The sequence below is a fragment of the Aotus nancymaae genome, unplaced genomic scaffold (genome assembly GCF_030222135.1).
Source record: "Aotus nancymaae isolate 86718 unplaced genomic scaffold, 86718_ANA_hifiasm-v0.15.2.pri h1tg000010l, whole genome shotgun sequence".
In the NCBI taxonomy this organism is placed as follows: domain Eukaryota; kingdom Metazoa; phylum Chordata; class Mammalia; order Primates; family Aotidae; genus Aotus; species Aotus nancymaae.
In genome coordinates, this window is record NW_026988421.1 from 43,687,129 (window position 1) to 43,707,553 (window position 20,425).

Consider the following 20,425-nt stretch of genomic DNA (forward strand, 5'->3'; position numbering starts at 1 on the left):
TTACTGAATGCAGAGTTGGGAAGAAATACGCAAGTGACCTCAAAGGCATAAAACATAGTGTAATAACTAGTAAGTGATGTTTTTCTGTATTCAATACCTTTGTTTTAATATAAATTTATTTAATTGCATATTTGTGTTATTTAGTTTTTAATAATGAGAGGGTTTAACAATCAGCATGACAACTTTTGAAAATTGAACTATCTTCTCTTGTGAGCTGGGGGACAAGTTGACTCCTATAAACTACTACGGTAGCTCCTTCTGCATTCTGGCAAGACTGGATGTTTATTATCTGTAATTTTAAAATAAAGGGTCTCTGGAGTTTACAAAAATCAGAATTAAAGGCAGGGAACTTTATCATAAAAAAGTAGAATTAAATGGAAGTTCATAAGTGAATTTAGAAATTTCCGAGTTCTTATTTCCCATCCGGCTCCTGTTACATTGGAAGCCAGATGTATTTCCTCTTGGTAAGAAACTGGAAGCATCTTTTCTAGGAAAATTGACCCAGTGAAAGAGGGGACAAACTCTAAAGGTTTTAGCATTGAGAGTCTACAAGGAAACACACCAGGTAGGTCACTTTGTGGCAAGGACCGTAGTTAATAAGCCTTATCTATGTGAACAGAGTTTCAAATCAGCATTTTTAGTGATGCAAACATAAGTATCTGTCAAGGTTCACAAGGTATTTGGGTAAAACAAATAATATAAAAGAGAAACACACACACACATGAAAACAGAAAATTGCTACTTAGATGAGACTGTACATGGAGAGGAAACTTTTTTTAAAAAATCATCTATGATAAATAACTTCAGACAGATAAGAGAGAATATTGTATTAATGGTACAAGAAGAGGACGCTGGTAAGAGAGAAAGAAAATCTGGCAGAGCATAAAACCAGCTCTTGAAAATGAAATGAACGATATTATAGCAGAGTGAAAAACTCAATTAAGATATGGAATTGAGAAAATCTTCTAGAACATTGAACAAATGGCTAAATATTTGAAAGTAAAAAAAGAAATAGTTAGAAAATGAGAGTATTCATCCAGGATATTCAATAGAAAAAGAAAAGATTCATGGAAGGGTTCATTAAAGAAAAATCCAAGAGAACTTCCCAGGATCGAAGGACAAAGTTTCCAGATTATAAAGGCGCAGTCAGGGCCCAACATAGTGATGAATTAGATGTACTAATTAAGGCATTTGATCCTGAAATTTTAGAATACTGGGAAAGCTTCAAGGAGAAATAGATTTCTATTCAAATGATTAAGAAGCAGAATGACTTTATATTTCTTTGAGTTAAAAAAAGTTTAGTAGTGTCCTCAGAATTCTCAAGAAAAATGAATTCCCCAACATAGAATTCTGAGCCCAATAAAATAGTCACTGATTGTGATGATAGCCCAAAGACATTTCTGATAGCTTAGGTCTCAAAAATTTTACCTACTTCACACCCCGTCTCTGAAATGTAATGAAGGATGTGCTTCACCAATTAAGAGGGAGGAGGGGGTCAAGAAAGTGGTATCCAGGTGAGCTGAAGCAAGAGTGAGATGACAAGAAAACTCAGGTTAAATGGCAGGAAGTGTCAAGCTTCAGGAGCTCCTGATCCTGACTGAAGCAAAGCCAGTGTCTTTGGTAGTGACTTCACGTGCATGAACTTGACAGCATCCCTACCAGGTGTGAATGTATTGAGAGCAAAGAGTCTGGAGTAAATACATAAACAACTAATTACCTAAAACAGAAAGGAACACAAAAACAACAGCTGCTAACAATCAGAAAACAAAATGCTCTTCAGAAAAGGTTGATTACTTATAATGTACTGCATGGATTGGCTATGAAGAACATTTATAGAGTAATAACAATGTGAGCATTCAGCAATGATTTCACCACATTTGATATTTCATAGAACTGGGAGGAAGAGGTAGATGGGAAGTCTGTGTGTTTATGTGTGTGTATATGCCTGTGTGGGTAGTAGGGGTGGCAGGAAGGGGAAAGAGGGCTGAATGGTTTTCTTCTATGGTAGCAAGTAAATAGATAATTCCTAAGCAGAAAATGAACAGTAGCAATATAAATATATTAGATATATGAAAGAAAAAAAGGAATCATCCAAAAAAATTAAAAGTAGTTATTTCTAGGGTGCAGAATTTCAGTCCAGAGTGGGAAACTGCTGTTGCAACAAGCCTTATGGAAAGGTTTGACTCTTTATACAGTCTTCACATATAACTTTGAAAATAAAACCCAAATTAAACTATATATATTGATACTGAAAGGCATTACTGGCAAAATGAGTGACAAGAGATAGTTGTATATAAGATATAAGAACATTAAGACACGGAGAGGAAGTGGAAAGCTTTTGGAACATATTTTTGATGCTTTGAATAAAGCTGCAGTTTTTCTTTTCTCTTTTCTTCCTTTTTTAGACAGAGCATTGGTCTGTCATCCAGGCTGGAGTGTAGTGGCAGAATCTTGGCTCACTGCAACCTCTGCCTCCTGGGTTCAAATGATTCTTGTACCTCAGCCTCTGCAGTAGCTGTGATTACAGGCGGCGCTACCACACCTGGCTAATTTTTTTTTTTTTTTTTTGAGGCAGTTTTATTCTTGTTGCGCAGGCTGGAGTGCAAAGATGCAATCTCAGCTCACTGCAACCTCCACCTCCCTGGTTCAAGTAATTCTCCTGCCTAAGCCTCCCAAGTAGCTGGAATTATAGGCATATGCCACCACACCTAGCTAATTTTGTATTTTTTTTTTTTTTTTTTTAGCAGAGACAGGGTTTCACCATGAGGGTCAGGTTAGTCTTGATCTCCTGACCTCAAGTGATCCAACCTCCTCAACCTCCCAAAGCGCTGGGATTACAGGCATGAGCCACCGCACCTAGCCCTGGCTAAGTTTTGTATTTTTAGTAAAGACGGGGTTTCACCGTGGTGACCAGGCTGGTCTCGAACTCATGGCCTCAAGTGATCTGCCCACCTCAGCCTCCTGAAGTGTTGTGATTACAGGCATGAGCCACTGTACCTGGCCCAGTCTTTCCTTTTGAAAAATGTGTTGTGTTATATTTTATTAAAATGTGTTCAAGTGTAATTTATGTATAAATTGAAGAACATTCTGGAGTGAGTAAAGATGTGAAAGGATATGTACAATGCAACACCATTTATGTAAAATCTCCAAACGCAAAATGGTGTTATTTATTGGTTATACAGTGTAATTCTAAAAATCTCTATTAGACTGATCTCCTACCTCAGATGTGTGGTATTATGTGATGAAGGAGGTAGATAAAAGGTGTGGGAAGTGAGGTGCTAGCTACATCAAATTCTTTTTGTTTCAAAGACAGAGAAGGCACAAAGGGAGGAATGAAGCCTGAGTCAAATATTACAAAATGTTAAAATCTACAAATATTAAGTAGTAGTTATATGGATATATATTATTTTTTTGTAATTATTGCATCTTTGAAATGTTGTATAGTTTAACAAAGAAATAAATGAACACTGGTAATCAATAAGCCATTGTCCTAAACCTGGAGATTGGGGACAAATAGACATTAAAAATTTTTTCTTTTATATACAAAAGTAATTTAAAAAATTGATTCTGAATCTGACAACATATAATTACTAGGACAATCCATTTTGTTGGTTATGTTACAGTTTTTCCTTCACATTGTTTTCGTGAGGACATGACACCAGACATAACTAAACTGTGAATATGGATGTTCAAGGTTTAGTGCCCCATGACCCTTACCTAGAAGACAAATTAGAGCAAAATTAATGAATAGATGATTTTGTATAACAGCCAATTCAATTCAATAAGTAGTTATAAAATTTCTACCTTATAGGAGACAAAACAGAAAAATAGCAATGAACAAGTCAGGGTCCTGTTTGCCGATGTGATTTCCACTCTGGGAAAGGAAGTAGAAAGTCATGCTTAGGTGAGTGCCCTAGAATCAGATAATGGGGTTGAGTTAGCTGAATTATTTAGTCCTATGAAAGTTAATACTTACTGAATTTTGATGAGTTATTAAGCCTCTGTATGCCTCAGTTTCCTTAATATAAAAAGCAACAATAATGCAATACACCTCACAGGATTATTGCCATTAAATTAGCAAATCCAGATTAAAATCATGTTTCTGTGCCTGACGTAGAATTATGATAAATTCTCAGTAAATGTTAGTGTGATTGAAAATTGTGAAGACATTAGCATCACAACCCTTGGGAAAATACATCATTCAAGACAGGATGGTTCAACTAGAGAAACAGATATACACAGCTTTTCATGAGGGAGAATTCTTTTTTGCTGCACTGAGAAACTCTAAGAAACTCTCTAATGAAATTTAAGCTTGCAATTACAACTTGACTCAGCTTCGTAGACTAGCAATTTCTTAAGACATCAGCACCTTTCTTAGAAGGGGAGAAGTCTGTGCCTGCCTTGCTTAGATTCACTCAGGTCTTTGTCTTTCTTCAGCAGCAGAGTCAGATGAAGTCCCACTGTTGGGCCAGCCGTAAAATGAACATGAATCTCCAGATTCAAGGCCTTAATGCCTCTGAAAGACTTGTAAAGTGAAGCCAGGAAATAGAAAAAAAATAAGTTGTAGTTTGAATATATCACTGAAATGCTACTTGGATAACAAACCTTCATGTTGGAGACATCAGAGAGATGAATTTCATAGTGTCTGGACATTCATTCATTCATTAAGTGTTTAGTGAGCACTTACTATGCTTCCCAATAAGCATGATGTCAGGGACACAATAAGTGTCTTAGCTTTTATTAAGCTCACAGAAGCCGAAGAGATAGGCAAACAATGAAAGTGAAATACAAGTAAATGCAGATGGTAACAAATGTTTTGAATGGAAGAAACAGGCTACTGTTAATGATTGAGTGAGGTGAGAGGATGGGCTACTTTAGACTGGAGAATCTGGGGAGGACTTTTATTTGATCTGAGACTGTACTTCTTAAAAGGGGGTAGCCTTGAAATAATCTGGGAAGAAAGAGCAAGTCCAAGGGCCCTATGGCAGTAAAAAGCTTGGTGTACATGAGGGCCAGTAGGGCTGGAGCATAGTGGGTGAGAGGGAAGGTGGTGGGACACAAGATAAAGAGTTGGATAGACATCAGCTCTCGTGAGGCTAGGTAGGAGCTTGGATCTTATCCAATGCAAGAGCAAACATTGTGAGGATTTTGTAGTGGGGTGCGATATTATATGATTCACAAGTTTAAAAGGATTATTTTTCCATCTCAAGAAACTAGAAATAAATGAGAGTAAATTAAACCCATACTAATTAAAACAAAGGAAATAATAAAGTTCAGATTCGAAACTGATGAAATAGAAAATAGTAAAAACAATATGAAAAAAATCAATAAATCTAAAAGTTCTTTGATAAGATTAATAAAATTGATGAACCTCATATGGGCGTTTTCATGCCTGTAATCCCAGCACTTTGGGAGGCCGAGGCAGGAGGATCACCAGGTGTTTGAGACCAGAATCACAATGAGACCCTGTCTCTATAAAAAACTAAAAAGATAGCTGGGCGTGATGACATGTTCCTGTAAGTCTTAGCTCCTTGGAAGTCTGAGCTGGGCGGATCTTTAGAGCCTGAGAGCTTGAGGTTGCAGTGAGCCATGATTGTGGAACTGCACTCCAGTCTGGGCAACAGAGTAACATCCTGTCTCAAAAAACAAAAAAGAGAAACTTCTATAAACCAGACTTAATCAGCAAAGAGGGAGAAGACACAAATCATCAATGTCAGAAATGAGAGAGAGGCATTTTGCAAATTTTACAGATATTAAGAGGATAATAAGGAAATTTTTCCAACAACCTTATGCCAATACATTTTACATGAAATTTACTTATGTGAAATGGACAGATTATTTTTTGTCTATTTTATTTTTTTTATTGCATTTTAGGTTTTGGGGTACATGTGAAGAACATGCAAGATTGTCGTATAGGTACACACATGGCAGTGTGATTTGCTGCCTTCCTCCCCATCACCTATATCTGGCATTTCTCCCCATGCTATCTCTCCCCAACTCCCCACCAGCCACTGTCCCTCCCTTTTTTTCCCCCGACAGACCCCAGTGTGTGATGCTCCCCTCCCTGTGTCCATGTGTTCTCATTGTTCAACACCCACCTATGAGTGAGAACATGTGGTGTTTGATTTTCTCTTCTTGTATCAGTTTGCTGAGAATGATGGTTTCCAGGTTCATCTATGTCCCTACAAAGGACACAAACTCATCGTTTTTGATGGCTGCATAATATTCCATGGTGTATATGTGCCACATTTTCCCTGTCCAGTCTATCATTGATGGGCATTTGGGATGGTTCCAGGTCTTTGCTATTGTAAACTGTGCTGCAATGAACATTTGAGTGCATGTGTCCTTATAGTAGAACGATTTATAATCCTTTGGATATATACCCAGTAATGGGATTGCTGGGTCAAATGGTATTTCTATTTCTAAGTCCTTGAGGAATTGCCACACTGTCTTCCACAATGGTTGAACTAATTTACACTCCCACCAACAGTGTAAAAGTGTTCCTATTTCTCCACATCCTCTCCAGCATCTGTTGTCTCCAGATTTTTTAATGATTGCCATTCTAACTGGCATGAGATGGTATCTCAATGAAGTTTTGATTTGCATTTCTCTAATGACCAATGATGATGAGCATTTTTTCATATGTTTGTTGGCTTCATGTATGTCTTCTTTTGTAAAATGACTGTTCATATCCTTCGCCCACTTTTGAATGGGTGTGTTTGATTTTTTTCTTGTAAATCTGTTTTAGTTCTTTGTAGATTCTGGATATCAACCCTTTGTCAGATGGGTAGATTGCAAAATTTTTTTCCCATTCTGTTGGTTGCCGATTCACTCTAATGACTGTTTCTTTTGCTGTGTAGAAGCTGTGGAGTTTGATTAGGTCCCATTTGTCTATTTTGGCTTTTGTTGCCAATGCTTTTGGTGTTTTGGTCATGAAATGGACAGATTATTAGAAGGCACATACTACCAAAGCTCACTCAAGAAGAAACAGATGACCTGAACAGCAGTTTATCTATTGAATTTAAAAGCTTCCAACAAAGAAAACTATTGATCCAGAGGGCTTCACTGGTACATTCTACCAAACATTCAAAGAAGAAATAATGCCAGTTCTGTACACACTCTTTCAGAAAATTGAAAAGGAGGGGATATTTTCAGCTCAATTTATGAGGTCTGCATTACCTGATGTAAGATGAGAGACATTAGAAGGGAAGAAAACTATAGATCAAGAACCTTTATGAACATAAATGCAAAAACTCTAACAAAATTTTAGCAAATGGAATCTGACCAAATTTAAAAAACAGATAATTCCTTATTATCCTAACTGCTGTATATCCCATGATATAAGGTTGGTTTACCATTTGAAAGTAAATCAATGTAATTTACCAAATTAACCAGCAAAAATCCCCAAATCAAAAACACTATATGACTGTCTTAATAAGAACAGAAAAGGCATTGGACTTAAGCCAATACCCATTCCTGCTAAAAGCTCTCCAGAGGAACAGAAGGGAACACTCTTAACTTGATAAAGGGCAGTTACAAAACCCCCACAGCTAACATCATACTTAATGGTGAGTGATTTAATATTTTTCCCCTAAGATCAGGGGAACATATAAGATCAAAACTTTGTGCACTTGGGTTTGAGCAGGCAAAGATTTCTTAGATATGACAACAAAAGTGCAGTCCATAAAAGAGCAAATTGACAAATTGAACATTATTAAATTAAAAACTTATGTATTTAAGAAAGAATAAAAAGGAAGGTTACAGACTGGGATAATATTTTGCAAATAAAATATCTGATAATGGATTTATATTCAGAATTTTAAAAATAAAGAACAACTCAAAAAGTATTGGCAAATGTTTAAACCGACATTTTACCAAAGAGGATATATAAAAAGCAAGTAAGCATATGAACAAATGCTCAACATCATTAGTCATTAGGAAAGTGCAAACCATAATGTGAAGCTTTAGAATCGTTAATATTAAAAGAATGATCATACCAAGTCAGAAGAAACTGGAACTCGTACACTGATGGTGGGAATATAAAATAATATAACCATTATGGAAAACATTTTGACAGTTTTTTTTTAAAAAAACTGTTAAACATACATCTACCATGAGATCCATCTATTCCACCCCTGTGTAAATACCAAAGAGAAACACAAAAGATGTTCACATGAAGACTTGTGCATAAGTGTTCACAGCAGATTTATTTGTAATAACTAGAAAATGGAAACGATGCAAATGTCTATTACCAGGTAAATGGATAAAGAAACTGTGGTATATGCACACAATGAAATACTACTCAGTGATAAAAAGTAATAAGCTGCTGATACACATTACAACCTGAATACATTATGCTAGTAAAAAAATCCAGAAACAAAAGAGTAAATACTGTATAATACCATATAAAATGCTGGAAAATGCAAACTAATTTAAAGTGACAGAACAAACCAGTGGTTGCCTACGATGGAGAGAGGAATGAGTGGAAGAGGTTACAAAGTGTCAGGAGGAAACCTTTGAGGGGAGTGATATGTTCATTATCTTGACTGTGGTGATGTTTTCATTAGTATAAACATATGCCAAAACCTATCGATTTATATATTTTGTATATTTTATACAAAATTTTATATATTTTATTGCATATCAGTTATACCTAAACAGAGCTGCGAAAAATTAGGACTAGCTCATTCTAGAGGCTAAATAGAGAATGACCTGTGGGGGAGAGGATGAGACTGAAAGCCAGGAGCCCCGCTGCAGGATCCACTTAAAGGATGAGAGGAGCAGCAACTTGGTGATAGCTGAGCAAATGGGAAGGAATGGACTGCCATGGTAACTGTACATGAAATTAATTTATCTCCATAGTCAACCCTCTAACTGTATTTGAAAAAGCATAGGGGAAAGTTTTTTGTCATCTCTGTGTTGGATTTACAAGTATACACTTCAATGCCAAGGAAAGGTGCAGATAGATGAGCCTGTGCTGTTCTTTGGGGAATACTGACTATTTTAGTTCTGGTGAAGTACTGAGTTGATAGAGCAAGGACTGGAGAGGCTTGGAAATGTAGAACTGAGCCCAGTTGTGAAGAGCCTTGCATTTTACTACTTTATGCAGTAGGTAGGCAGTAAAGAACCATTGAATCGTTTTATTAGGGAAGTTACCCTGTTGATTTTTTATATTCAATTTATTTTTTATATTTTTAATTATTTTTGTGGGCACATAGTAGGTTTATATATTTATGAGGTACATGAGATGTTTTGATACAGGCATAAAAGGTGAAATAAGCACATCATGAAGAACGGGGTATCCATCCCCTCCAGCATTTATCCTTTGAATTACAAACAATCCAGTTACCCTGTTCATTTTTGGAGATTAATTTGGAGCTATTTGTAGGATGCCCTAAAGTTTGGAGGGTGTTTTAAGCAGTGATACAAGGTAGGGGAAGCTAATGAAGTCTTCGCTTGGAATTATCGAAGTAAGGATGGAAAGATGATTGGTGCAAAGGAACTGCCTATTGGGCTTGTGAGTTGATACTGATTGATTGATTGATGGGTGGGTGAGAAGAGGAGGAGCCTTTACAGTTGAGCAAACGGCAGGATGCAGGATGTTTATAACACTCACTGAAATCCAGTAAATGTGTGTGCATTTCTAAGAGAGTTGACTATCCACTAAATTCATTTATTTATTTGATTTATTCATGTATTTTAAAAGAGATGTTTACAAAGCTCTCTGATTGTTAGCATATGAAGAAACTGAAGTTCAGGGAGGTGTTTTTACCCAATGGTAGAAAACTGCAGAGCTAAGAACAGAGAATAGTTCTTTATTTTCTCCTGATCTAAAGATCTTTCTTATAAAGCCACAGTATATGTCAAGAATGAGCAGTAAGGGTATTATTTTCTCTTGTCATGCTACTATGCACCACCTACAGAGCCTATCTGAATTGTTGTAGTTTTCTTTATTTTGTGCTGAAAGCATTGTTTTATGGATGGAGTTTACAGTAGAAAATAGGTTAAGTACAGTAGTATATGTGTTTTATGTGTAAAAACAGTAAAGGACCTTTTCTTCATAGTAATTGGTCATGTCTTACCTACCTTTCCTTGGTGAAGGGGTTCTGGCAGTTGAGGTCTCAAATCATCATTGTATCACAGTGGTAAGCACTAGCTAGCTTACATTTAATACTTTTAAAACATTTACTGGTTTCCTAGGAAACAATGCCTTGACTACTGTATAACCAAACTTTACCATAGATACTAGTTATACAATTTCTCAGCAGAAAAAAAGCTTTCGGGTTTTAAAACAGAAATAAAAATGTAGGTTGTTGGAATAGTATATGCTGCTTTTTCTAGTTCAACAAAGGAGACCAAAAAAGCCCCACAACCTCAAAATAGATCCTTCCACTAAAAATAAACATTATATATAATACAGATCTTGCCAGATTTTATCATCCACATGCATTTCTGAATCTGGAGTCTCTTTTTTGCCTTTCATTAGATTCATAAGAACATTTGCCAGAAATGTTGCTAGTTAAAATGTTGCTAGTTAAAATTTACAAAACTGTTGTGACATATGAGGCTTGAACCAGATCTGGATGTATTATGGAAATAGATCTGATGATTAAAGTACAAGACTAGTTTCTTTTGTTTGGATATTTAATTTTTATTGTATATTTGGAAAATTGTGATAGGGTGAAATTAGGAACTACATGCAGCATTTTAAATTTCAATTCTTCTTTAGTTCACCCTTAAATACATTTATGTCTATAATATTATGAGTTTAGTGTCAACCAAGTTAACTAATTTTCATTTTTCCAAATTCATATGAATGCTCGACGAGTTTGACATAGTATATAGAAAGATGTTTGAAAACACGCTTAGCATATTATGGTGCTATTCAATATATACCAGGTTGTATTCAGCAGAAATTGGAATAAAAAATTGCAAAAGCTCTATGGGCTTCAACTTGGCAGAAGGAGACTTTAATTTTGATTCTACAGCTACCAGAATCCCTCATTAGCTGATGACATGGAACAATGATTTTACACCTCTGTGCCAACTCCCGTTTTCTCATAAACTACCAGACACCCATAGGCTTTACGTTTCTGATATGCATGACAATGTGGTGGAAAAAGCATTTAGCTTTGCAGTAAAATAGACATGGATACTGATTCAGGCACTAGTGAGTGAGGTTCAGAGAAATTAAGTGACTAACTGAAAGATACACAACTAGTCAGTGGCACAGGTAGAAACACGAGTTAGTTTTCATGACTCTTCAATCATGCTAATGCAGTTGCCACTGTATTTTCACACCTTTCATTCCTTCAGAGTTTTTCAATTGAGCATAAGGGTATCAGTGTGTTATGCAGGGGGTTATCTGTGAATAGCTATTGTCCCACCAATTAAACCAATCAGAGCTATCTTCTCCCTAGCTGTCCTTCCCACTTTGTCACTCCATCATATTTTACTCCTCACAGGAAGGAAAAGTTATCAAGCAAAAACTCTTAAGTGTTTTTTTAATCCACATCTATACATGTGTAGAGAGCAACTGATCTTTATGAGAGAGAGCCTGTTTAAAATACAAACAATTACATCTTACAGTTTGCATCGTCAAATTGCATTAGCATGTTGTATATGTAGAAAGGAACTGTTTTAAGCATAAACCAACCAAAGCAGTAGGAATATTTTGAACAGTCTATTTTTTTTAAAAAAGAAAAAACTAAAAGAAGAAGAAAAGTGAAGGCCTCAATAAAAAATGTCATTTTTGCCAAACACAACTCGATTCCATTGAAAGTAGCTATTTCTGTAGTAGCAGTTGGCGTTGCACCTATGAGCTTCACACTCGGAACATGAGATCCATTTAGGGAAGGATTTCCAGGGGAGCACTTTAGAAAAAGTCAGCCTGTAAACGTGTGTGTGTGTGTGCGTGTGTGTATGCTGCTTTGATCATTTTAACTAAAACTGTGTATCTTTCCTGCCTCATAGTTACAGTTTAATTAATTGATTTCCTTAGCCCAGAAACAGACTAGCATTTAACATCCTCCAGTATATAGCTTCACTTCATTTATTCACTTCTGTTCCTTGTTGTCTTTCAACATGAAGATTATACTCTACTCAAACTTCTTTTAATACTGCATTGCTCCTATACAACATGATTTAGGTTAAATATGCAAAAGAACATACTGATATAAAAGCTTGGGAGGTTGTGGATACTCCTTCAGGAGAGTTTTTAGATGGATTCTTTTCTCTGCAGTGAAGAGTAGAAATAGCCTCGTTGATTTATTGTGTTTTGTTTTGTTTTGGTGATGCTTTCTGACTCTATGATTTCCTAAAGAAAGTCAGTCAACAATTTGTCAGTTGTATTGATTGTCTGCTACCCGTTAGTGACTGTGTGTGTATGTGTGTGTGTATGTGCACATGTGTATTTTTAGTGGACAAAGTGTGAAGGGGAGGGGGACAAGGTGGGAGGAGGAGCAAGTGGAATGTAAATGTAAATAACATTTTTACTTTTATCAATTAAGCCTTCTTTCAAACTTTTAAAAGAGACTGGAAGCAATCAAATAGATAACATCAACTAAGATGTGTGGAACTGGTGTTCTAAGTGGTCATTTACATAAAAAATGTTTGGAATTTCCTGAGGATAGAGGAAGAGGCAACTTTATTATTTTTTTCTGACTGGTGTACACTTTTCAGTTCGACAGTTACTAAAGTGGATTGAGGGGTTAATATGGTGCATGCTAAAACATTGTATAGGTTTCCACAAACGACTTGGAGCCCAAGTAGATGGGCAATTAATTTCAGTATTTTAATTATTTACCAACAAAATGGTATTTTATTTTGGAAATTTGGTTATTATTGCTGTATTAATGGAAATTAAAACTTATTTGAATATTTGTTTTGGCTCACTCAATGAGTATTTATGTGTAATATCTGATGTATTATGTGCAAAGTACATAGAAGCATACATTTAAAGATTTAAAGAAGGAGAGATGTTATAATAAATGTTCCTTTAAACATTTGTATTAAAAATGAGAAAGTGAGAGAGAGAGAGATCTGTTGATAATTGGTGACATTGTTATTTTCAGTCAAATTTGGAAGAGAGAGGATGTAGGTGCGAGACCCTAATAAATGAATGTGAGGGGTTAATTTGTAATGTAAGAATGATAAAGAAGAGGGCCAGGTACATTGGCTCATGCCTGTAATCCCAGCACTTTGGGAGGTCGAGGTGGGTGAATCATGAGGTCAAGAGATCAAGACCATCCTGGCCAACTTGGTGAAACTCTGTCTCTACTAAAAATACAAAAATTAGCTAGGTGTGGTGATGCATGCCTGTAATCCCAGCTACTTGAAAGGCTGAAACAGGAGAATCTCTTGAACCGAGGAGGCAGAGGTTGCATTGAGCCGAGATTGCGCCACTGCACTACAGCTTGGCAACAGAGTGAGAATCCGTCTAAAAAAAAAATGATAAAGAAAAGCTACTAAAAATCTCTCTCTTTTTTTTTTAAGAATTGTCATAGTGCAAACATAGAGAAAAAAATCAGGGGCAAAGGGTAGCAATGGAAAGTCAAGGCAAGATTGTTGGTGTAGAGGAGACCGAGTACATTGACAGGCTGGAAGGAGAGCGCTCCACTGTAGGGAGGCAGTTCTGGCGTGGTGGTGGAAAAGTACTGAGCTTTTACTCAACAGATTTGGAGTTCTTTCTCATCTCTGCCAGTCGGTAACTAATTAGGAAAGGTGAGTAATTTGCTTAATTTACTTGAGGCTCAAATTAAATAACAAATGTGAGGTCAATTTGTGAATGATAAAACACTGCATTAATACGTGGCATTATCCACGGTAGACTGGCAGAGCGTATAAGCACTCTGCCCCTCTGAATTATTTCAACCATGCATTCCTTGCCTCTTGCAGAAGAGAAACAAACAGAGGACACTGGGATGATTTGCACCTCACTCAGAATGAGTAGAATGTAATTATAATCCCTTCAAAGAACTAGAACTCTTCAGTCCCTGAAGACACAGCTTGGGCTTCTGTATGAAATGAAGGACATGGACTAATCCTGGAAGGGCATTCCAGTAAATTTGGGATAAATAATATTCATGCATCATGGAGATTAAAGCCATCTGAAAGCAACATACAAGGAGGTGAATGTTAATATGATGCAAGCAGAATATAGAAAAGCTGAAGTTGAGGAAATGAACAGTAAAAGGTATCTACAGAAATTCTTACAGGAATTGAATTCTGAGCTAGACTTGGAGAAGGAAAGGCAGGAACTGGTGGGATGATGGTAGGAAGCATTTCCTCTGAATTCCCTGGAGGGGGCTGAATTCAAGATGTAGGTAATAGACCAGTGGGAGATAATGGAAGAGAAGGTGGAAATCTGGATCAGGAAGATAAGATCTGATACGATGAGCAATATTGACCAGCTGGGAATTCCTGAGCAAGACGATGGCATTGCTATCTGAGGAAGATTGTTGTACCCTTTGGCATCTCTGAGCAGGATGAGTAGAGGTGGGAGGCTGGAGAATCAGATAGGTGGCTGTTGAAGGCATGGGATAACAGGGTGGTTGGAGGCTGTGGAATCATAATAGGAAATGGATAGATCTGAGAGATAATGGAGAAACGTACTTGAAATGTGACATTTTTAGTTAATCTGCACATGACCAATTTTTTCTGCTGCCTCTTATTGCGGAGCCATTTTTGAGGAAGTAATATTCCTGTATTGTGACGAACATGGAAATGCTTCATGGGTATTCCTCATCTTTCACTTACCCTGTATCCTAATTATAGTCAACCTGGACTCAAATACAGCACAGTGTGGTCTTTCACTCTGGTACAATGCAATCAATCATAGGTCTGCTTTTGCCATGGGTCCCATCATGCTTCTGTGTTCACAGTATGGTGAAATTCTCCTTATTGGGAAAGTCCATAATGGTGTTATATTCTTCTCATATTCTATCAACATTTTAACCAGTTACCTTGATCCTCATGTAGTAGCACTTGTCAAGCTATATTTTTTCCACAGGCAATAATTGAAGTCATGGATGATGAAGCAAATGGCCTAATGAGTAATAATCACATATTTGGAATGTACACGATGAGCCGAGCATGTTGCTAGGCACTTCATGAGCATTATTTCTAGTGCTTACCACCATTTGCTGAATGCTTTCTATGTGCCCAGTTCTGTGTGCTAAGCACTTCAAGTGGGTAATCTCATGTAATTTCCCCAACAATTAGGAAGTGACTAGCATTCTTCCTTCCATTTCATAGATAAAAGAGACAAGACAGAGTTCTAATGGAGGCATTGCTTTACTACAGCAGAACCAATTTTTGATATCTTTGTAAGAAAACTATGCTCATATAACATACCTTATTGATTCCTTAAATAAAATACATTATGTAGCAGCTCTCAGTGGAGTAAAGATGAGATATGGCTGAGCTTTTAAGTTGTTTTCTTAGACATGATTGCAGTTCTATGTTTAAAAATGAGTCAAGAACATCTGCTTCTTTCTACGGAGATATTCCGTGGCTTCTTAACAACAGCTCTAACTTTTGTGGTAGCTGTCTGCAAGTTAGCTGTCTCTTGAGGTAGTGACGTCTTTATCACTAGGGGGTTTTCACTAAAATCTCAGTGACGACTTGCAGATGTCATAGATGTTGGATGAAGGGAAGGGAAGTTGAATTAAATGGCATTTGAGATCCTTCCTAACCCTAAGAGTCTTTGAGGTTCTAAGTTCCATTAAAACTATTTTAGGAAACAGTTAAGAGCAGAGAGCAATCTTTGGGTCAATGTTTTATGGCTTTTGGCCAAAGGCCATTTAAAACCTGATGAAGCAAAAAGAAGTGGATATAATGGAATTTAGAAAAAAAATTAAAACATAGAAGTCAGAGAAACTTTCTGTGCAAAAGCAGATAACTTTTAAGGGTAAATTTTAGAAAAGGAATCCTCAGATCAATATATTGCCATGCCATTTTAATTATAGAAAGTAAATTAATCTCTGGTTTTTAAAAGAGACACTTAAAATGGTTCTAACAGTGATGTTTGAATTCAATGAGTTTCTAAATTAGCTTAAATTCTCAAAAAAGCATTAAAAATGATAATAACTGTTTATTATCATTACATAAAGCTTTTGTCAGTACATTTGTCTGCCCCAAATAATGTACTAAATGTCTTACATGAATTTTCTCCATAATTTCTACACTAACACCATGAGATAGGTATTCTTATTAGCATCAATTTTTCAAATGAGTACTCGAAGGTTCAGGAAAGTACAGAAACTTTCCTGAAGACAGTATCTCAATTAGAACACAGTTCTGATTCCAGCATCTTCCCTGTGACACCTACTGTTCTCTTCATCTCTGTAGAATATTCTATTTCATTTACAGTAAATCACTACAGCTGTTGTACCTATTTATGGTTTAGCTGGCCAAAGAGTTAAAGAATTGTTGCTGGAATAAGCTAGGTTAATTGAAGGGAAAAGCAATAGCATATTGGTTCTGAATGTTAAGCTTCAAATTATTTTGGAAACTTGTCTCTTAGTAACTGATATGTTACTGTTACATTTTAGATAAAATAAAAAGGAAATCATGAAATCTTAACCGTATCTTGGACCTGAATATAGGTTGCTTTAGTCAATGAATAGTTGCCCTTAGAATAATTCTTCATTTCTTACACCACCTCCAAAACACAATAAGCTTACTGTTTTAGTAATTTGAAAATGTAGCCTTCCTAATGTTCACTTGCTAAATTCATATTATTTGTAACATATAGGCTATGGTGTCCCTGTTCAGTTGTACCACATTATGTCTTAGGTAAAGTAAAATAAATTAAAATTTTAGGGAGTGATGGAAAATAAAAGGAAGTATTCATAGTCTTTGAGTTATTGATCTTTGTGATTTTCGCTGCCTTATAGTTTTGCCTGAAAATATTAACACGTTTTATATATCTTAATTCTTTGCATAGTTAAAGAAATTTTCCTGATTATCTAGAATACACAATGAAATTTTGAAGAGAAATCTGGAATATCAAAAATACATATTTTAGGACTCATGGTGCAGACACGTACAATTAAATATGCTTATCAAGAAAAATGAATCATGCCTTAATCTAGGAAAAATCATATTTTGATAGAGAAATTTCTGGCAAACAAAAATATATAAAACCACTTTCTATTCTAATTGAATGACCCTGCTCCTTTTCCTGTTTTGGCTTTGGGCATCATTCCAACATCATCTCTCTAGAGAGTGTTAAAATTCATGTTCTAAAAATATAATGACAATTTTAACTTTACCACAAGACAAATCTTTCCATTTTATAGTATGATCATTTTGATATAGTTTAAAATACAATAAAATGACACTTAGAATTAAATTGAGAAGTTTTGGAATTTTAAAATAAGACCTCAGATTCATATAAAAATAATTGACTGAATTAATTTTTAGTCAGTATTCTAGAAAAGTTATAATTTATATCTATCAATGGGGAGGCAAGTCTACTTGAAAATAGAAAACTAACCTCTCCTTTAATGAGAAGAAACAGTGATCATGAACTTGGACATGAAAGTTTACAAATGATCACAGGTCCTAAGTTCTCCATTTATCAATGTCAATAAGGCCATACTTTAAAATTGTCCTTTTGCATTTATAATGTTTGTAAGGCTTATTGCAAATTAAAAATTTTTAACTTTTAAGAAAAAGTTTTGGAGCATTTTATTATTTTTTGAAATATAGTTGTGGGACAGGGTGAAGGAACTTGCTCCCTAGAATTTAGAAGCTCAGTAAAATCCCAGTATAAATAACATTGGGGTCAATGTGCTCACTGCTCCTAATATTACAATTTTAGAGAAAATTACCTGAAGTTAAATAATGACTTACATGAATATTATGGAAGGCAAGGTTATTGGGGTTGTTGATTCTGATTTTTCTGATGTTGCCCAAATCACAACAAACTACAAGGTGCCCTGTGAAGAGGAAAAAGGTGTTCAAAGGGATATTTAAGGTCTTGAAGTCAGTCTTCACATATATAACTATTTTTTGTAGGCCTACTATACAATTTTCTCTCTCTGTCCTCCTTTAGAACATTTTCAAATTACTTTTCTACTACGTTTTCTGGCCCCTGTTTTCGAACCACTTGCCAGCTCTGTCGAATTCCAGGAATTCCTCAAGCACATGTAGGGCAGTTTGCAATGACCATCCAGATATGATGTCCTAGGATTTAAGTTTCTATAATGGAATTGGTATACTTGACTTAGTTATGTGATAGACCAGATAGAATCTTCATTAAACGGCTATCGTTCTTTTCTGTTAGCATATATGCTACACATGTATTGTGTCTCTTAGTCTTTTTGCCAGTATAATTTAATAAAACCAAGAGGCATTGCATTAATTTTCTATTGTTGCTGTAGCAATACCACGAATTTAGTGACTTAAGTGGTATTGGTACAGCAACAATAGGAAATTAATACAATAAAAATACACACATTTTTAGTGTATAGTCTTCTTGCAGGTTACAAGTCTGATGAGGGTCTCACTAGGCTAAAATCAAAGCGTCAGTGGAGCTATTGTTCCTTTCTGGAAGCTCTAGGAAAGAATCTGTTTCCTTGTCATTTCCATCTTTTAGAAACTTCCCACATTCTCAGCTCTTGGCTCCATCCCATCTTCAAAGCCAGCAATGCTGGTCTAGGTCCAGTCTTTCTCTCACTGGATTACTCGGACCATCTCTCCTGCCTCCCTTGCTGACAAGCATCCTGGTGATTAATCAAACCTGCTTGGATAATCCAGAGCAATCTTCCCAGCTCAATGGTCATACCCTTCATTACATCTGTAGGCCCCTTTTTCCATATAAGGTAATATATTTCCAAATTCTAAGGATGTGGACATCTTTGAGGAATCATTATTCTGCTTTCTGCAGGCATACAGTTTTTGTTTAGTGGTTGGGAAGTGTCTTTGATGGAGGAAATTATTATATTATTTTTTGATACTGTTTTTAGTCTCCGATTTTTATAATTTGTAAAAAAAAATTAAAATGTATAATTATAATTTATTTTAAAAAGTATAATTATTGATACTTTTTTTAGTCCCTGAATTTTATATGTAATTAAAATTTTGTATTTTCCTTTTTGTGTATGTGTTGGTGGTATCTTTTTCTTTTTCTTTTTTATTGTACTTTCAGTTCTTGGGTACATGTGCAGAACATGCAGGTTTGTTACATAGGTATACACGTGCCATGGCAGTTTGCTGCATTCATCACTCTGTCATCTATATTAGGTATTTCTCCTAATATTATCCCTTTGCTATCCCCCCACCCCCTGCTATCCCTCTTGTAGCCCCCCACTCCCCTACAGGCCCTGGTATGTGGTGTTCCCCTCCCTGTGTCCATGTGTTCTCATGAGTTTTTCTTTCTCTGCATTCTACGTTATTCGAACTATCACTAATTAAATAAATACAATACGGTAGAACTTCATTACAAATAATAATAGATAACATTCATGAAGTGCTAAACTCAGAGATGAGAACTTTTCATGTCATATCTCATTTAATCTTCGTAACAACTCTCTGCAGAAGGCATTTTTCCCCAATTTTTATAAATAATATAATTGAAGATTTAAAATTTCAATGATTTTTCCAAGGCCACCCAGCTACTAAGTGACAACTGTTAAGAACACAGATAATATGACACCAAAATTGGTGTCAAAACTATTTGAGGTTATGGATATTTATTGGAAAATGTCATCACCCATCAGTACATCATTCACCCACAAACTGTTCATCGGATTCATGAATGGTCTTGCACAGTAATACACTGCATTAGTGTTCTGCATGGTACAGTTAATAAGTGAGATAAATATGGTCTTAATGGCACAGTATTAAGGAACACTGCTACACTTATTGTACTTAATGTTCTCTGTGATGGTGATTGTTGGCGCTAACCTCAAGAGCAGGCCCTCATCATTGCCAGCCCTCTGCTTCTCATATTGTACGTACATCTGTCATACCTTCTGCTGTACCTCTAGCATCATGTCGCCACTAAACATTTTGGCAGAAACTTTAGAAACATCTGTTGCCTTAGCCCAGGAACAAACTAGTGGCTCCCTATTAAATGAGGAGGGCACTTGGCAGTTCAGGCTTTAGCCTTCTTCAGAATTCTCTTTGATCGAAAACAATGGACCAAATCCTTAGAGCTCTACCATCCCACATGTGTAGCAAAGGGCAAAACCCATGTGAAAGGCATATAGTGGAACAAATCACAATAATGCATCACATCCTTCTCCCAGACACTAATCAGACATCCATCTTACTGGGGTGCCACATGGAAACAATATTAACACAGCACCAAGAGGCTTTCGTTTAAACACCATTTCTAGTCCTAACTCTTCCAGATAATAGCCAAGTGATGATAGCCCTGTGTCTTAACCTCTGTGAGAAGAATAAAAACCTAACC

The 20,425-nt window shown here is 36.0% G+C and overlaps 1 protein-coding gene across 2 annotated transcripts in view; it reads left to right on the top strand.

Annotated features, from left to right (window-relative positions):
- The window catches only part of PRKG1 (protein kinase cGMP-dependent 1), a 1,342,437-nt gene that overhangs the window by 120,126 nt on the left and 1,201,886 nt on the right, over window positions 1-20,425 (top strand). The window lies entirely within an intron of this gene.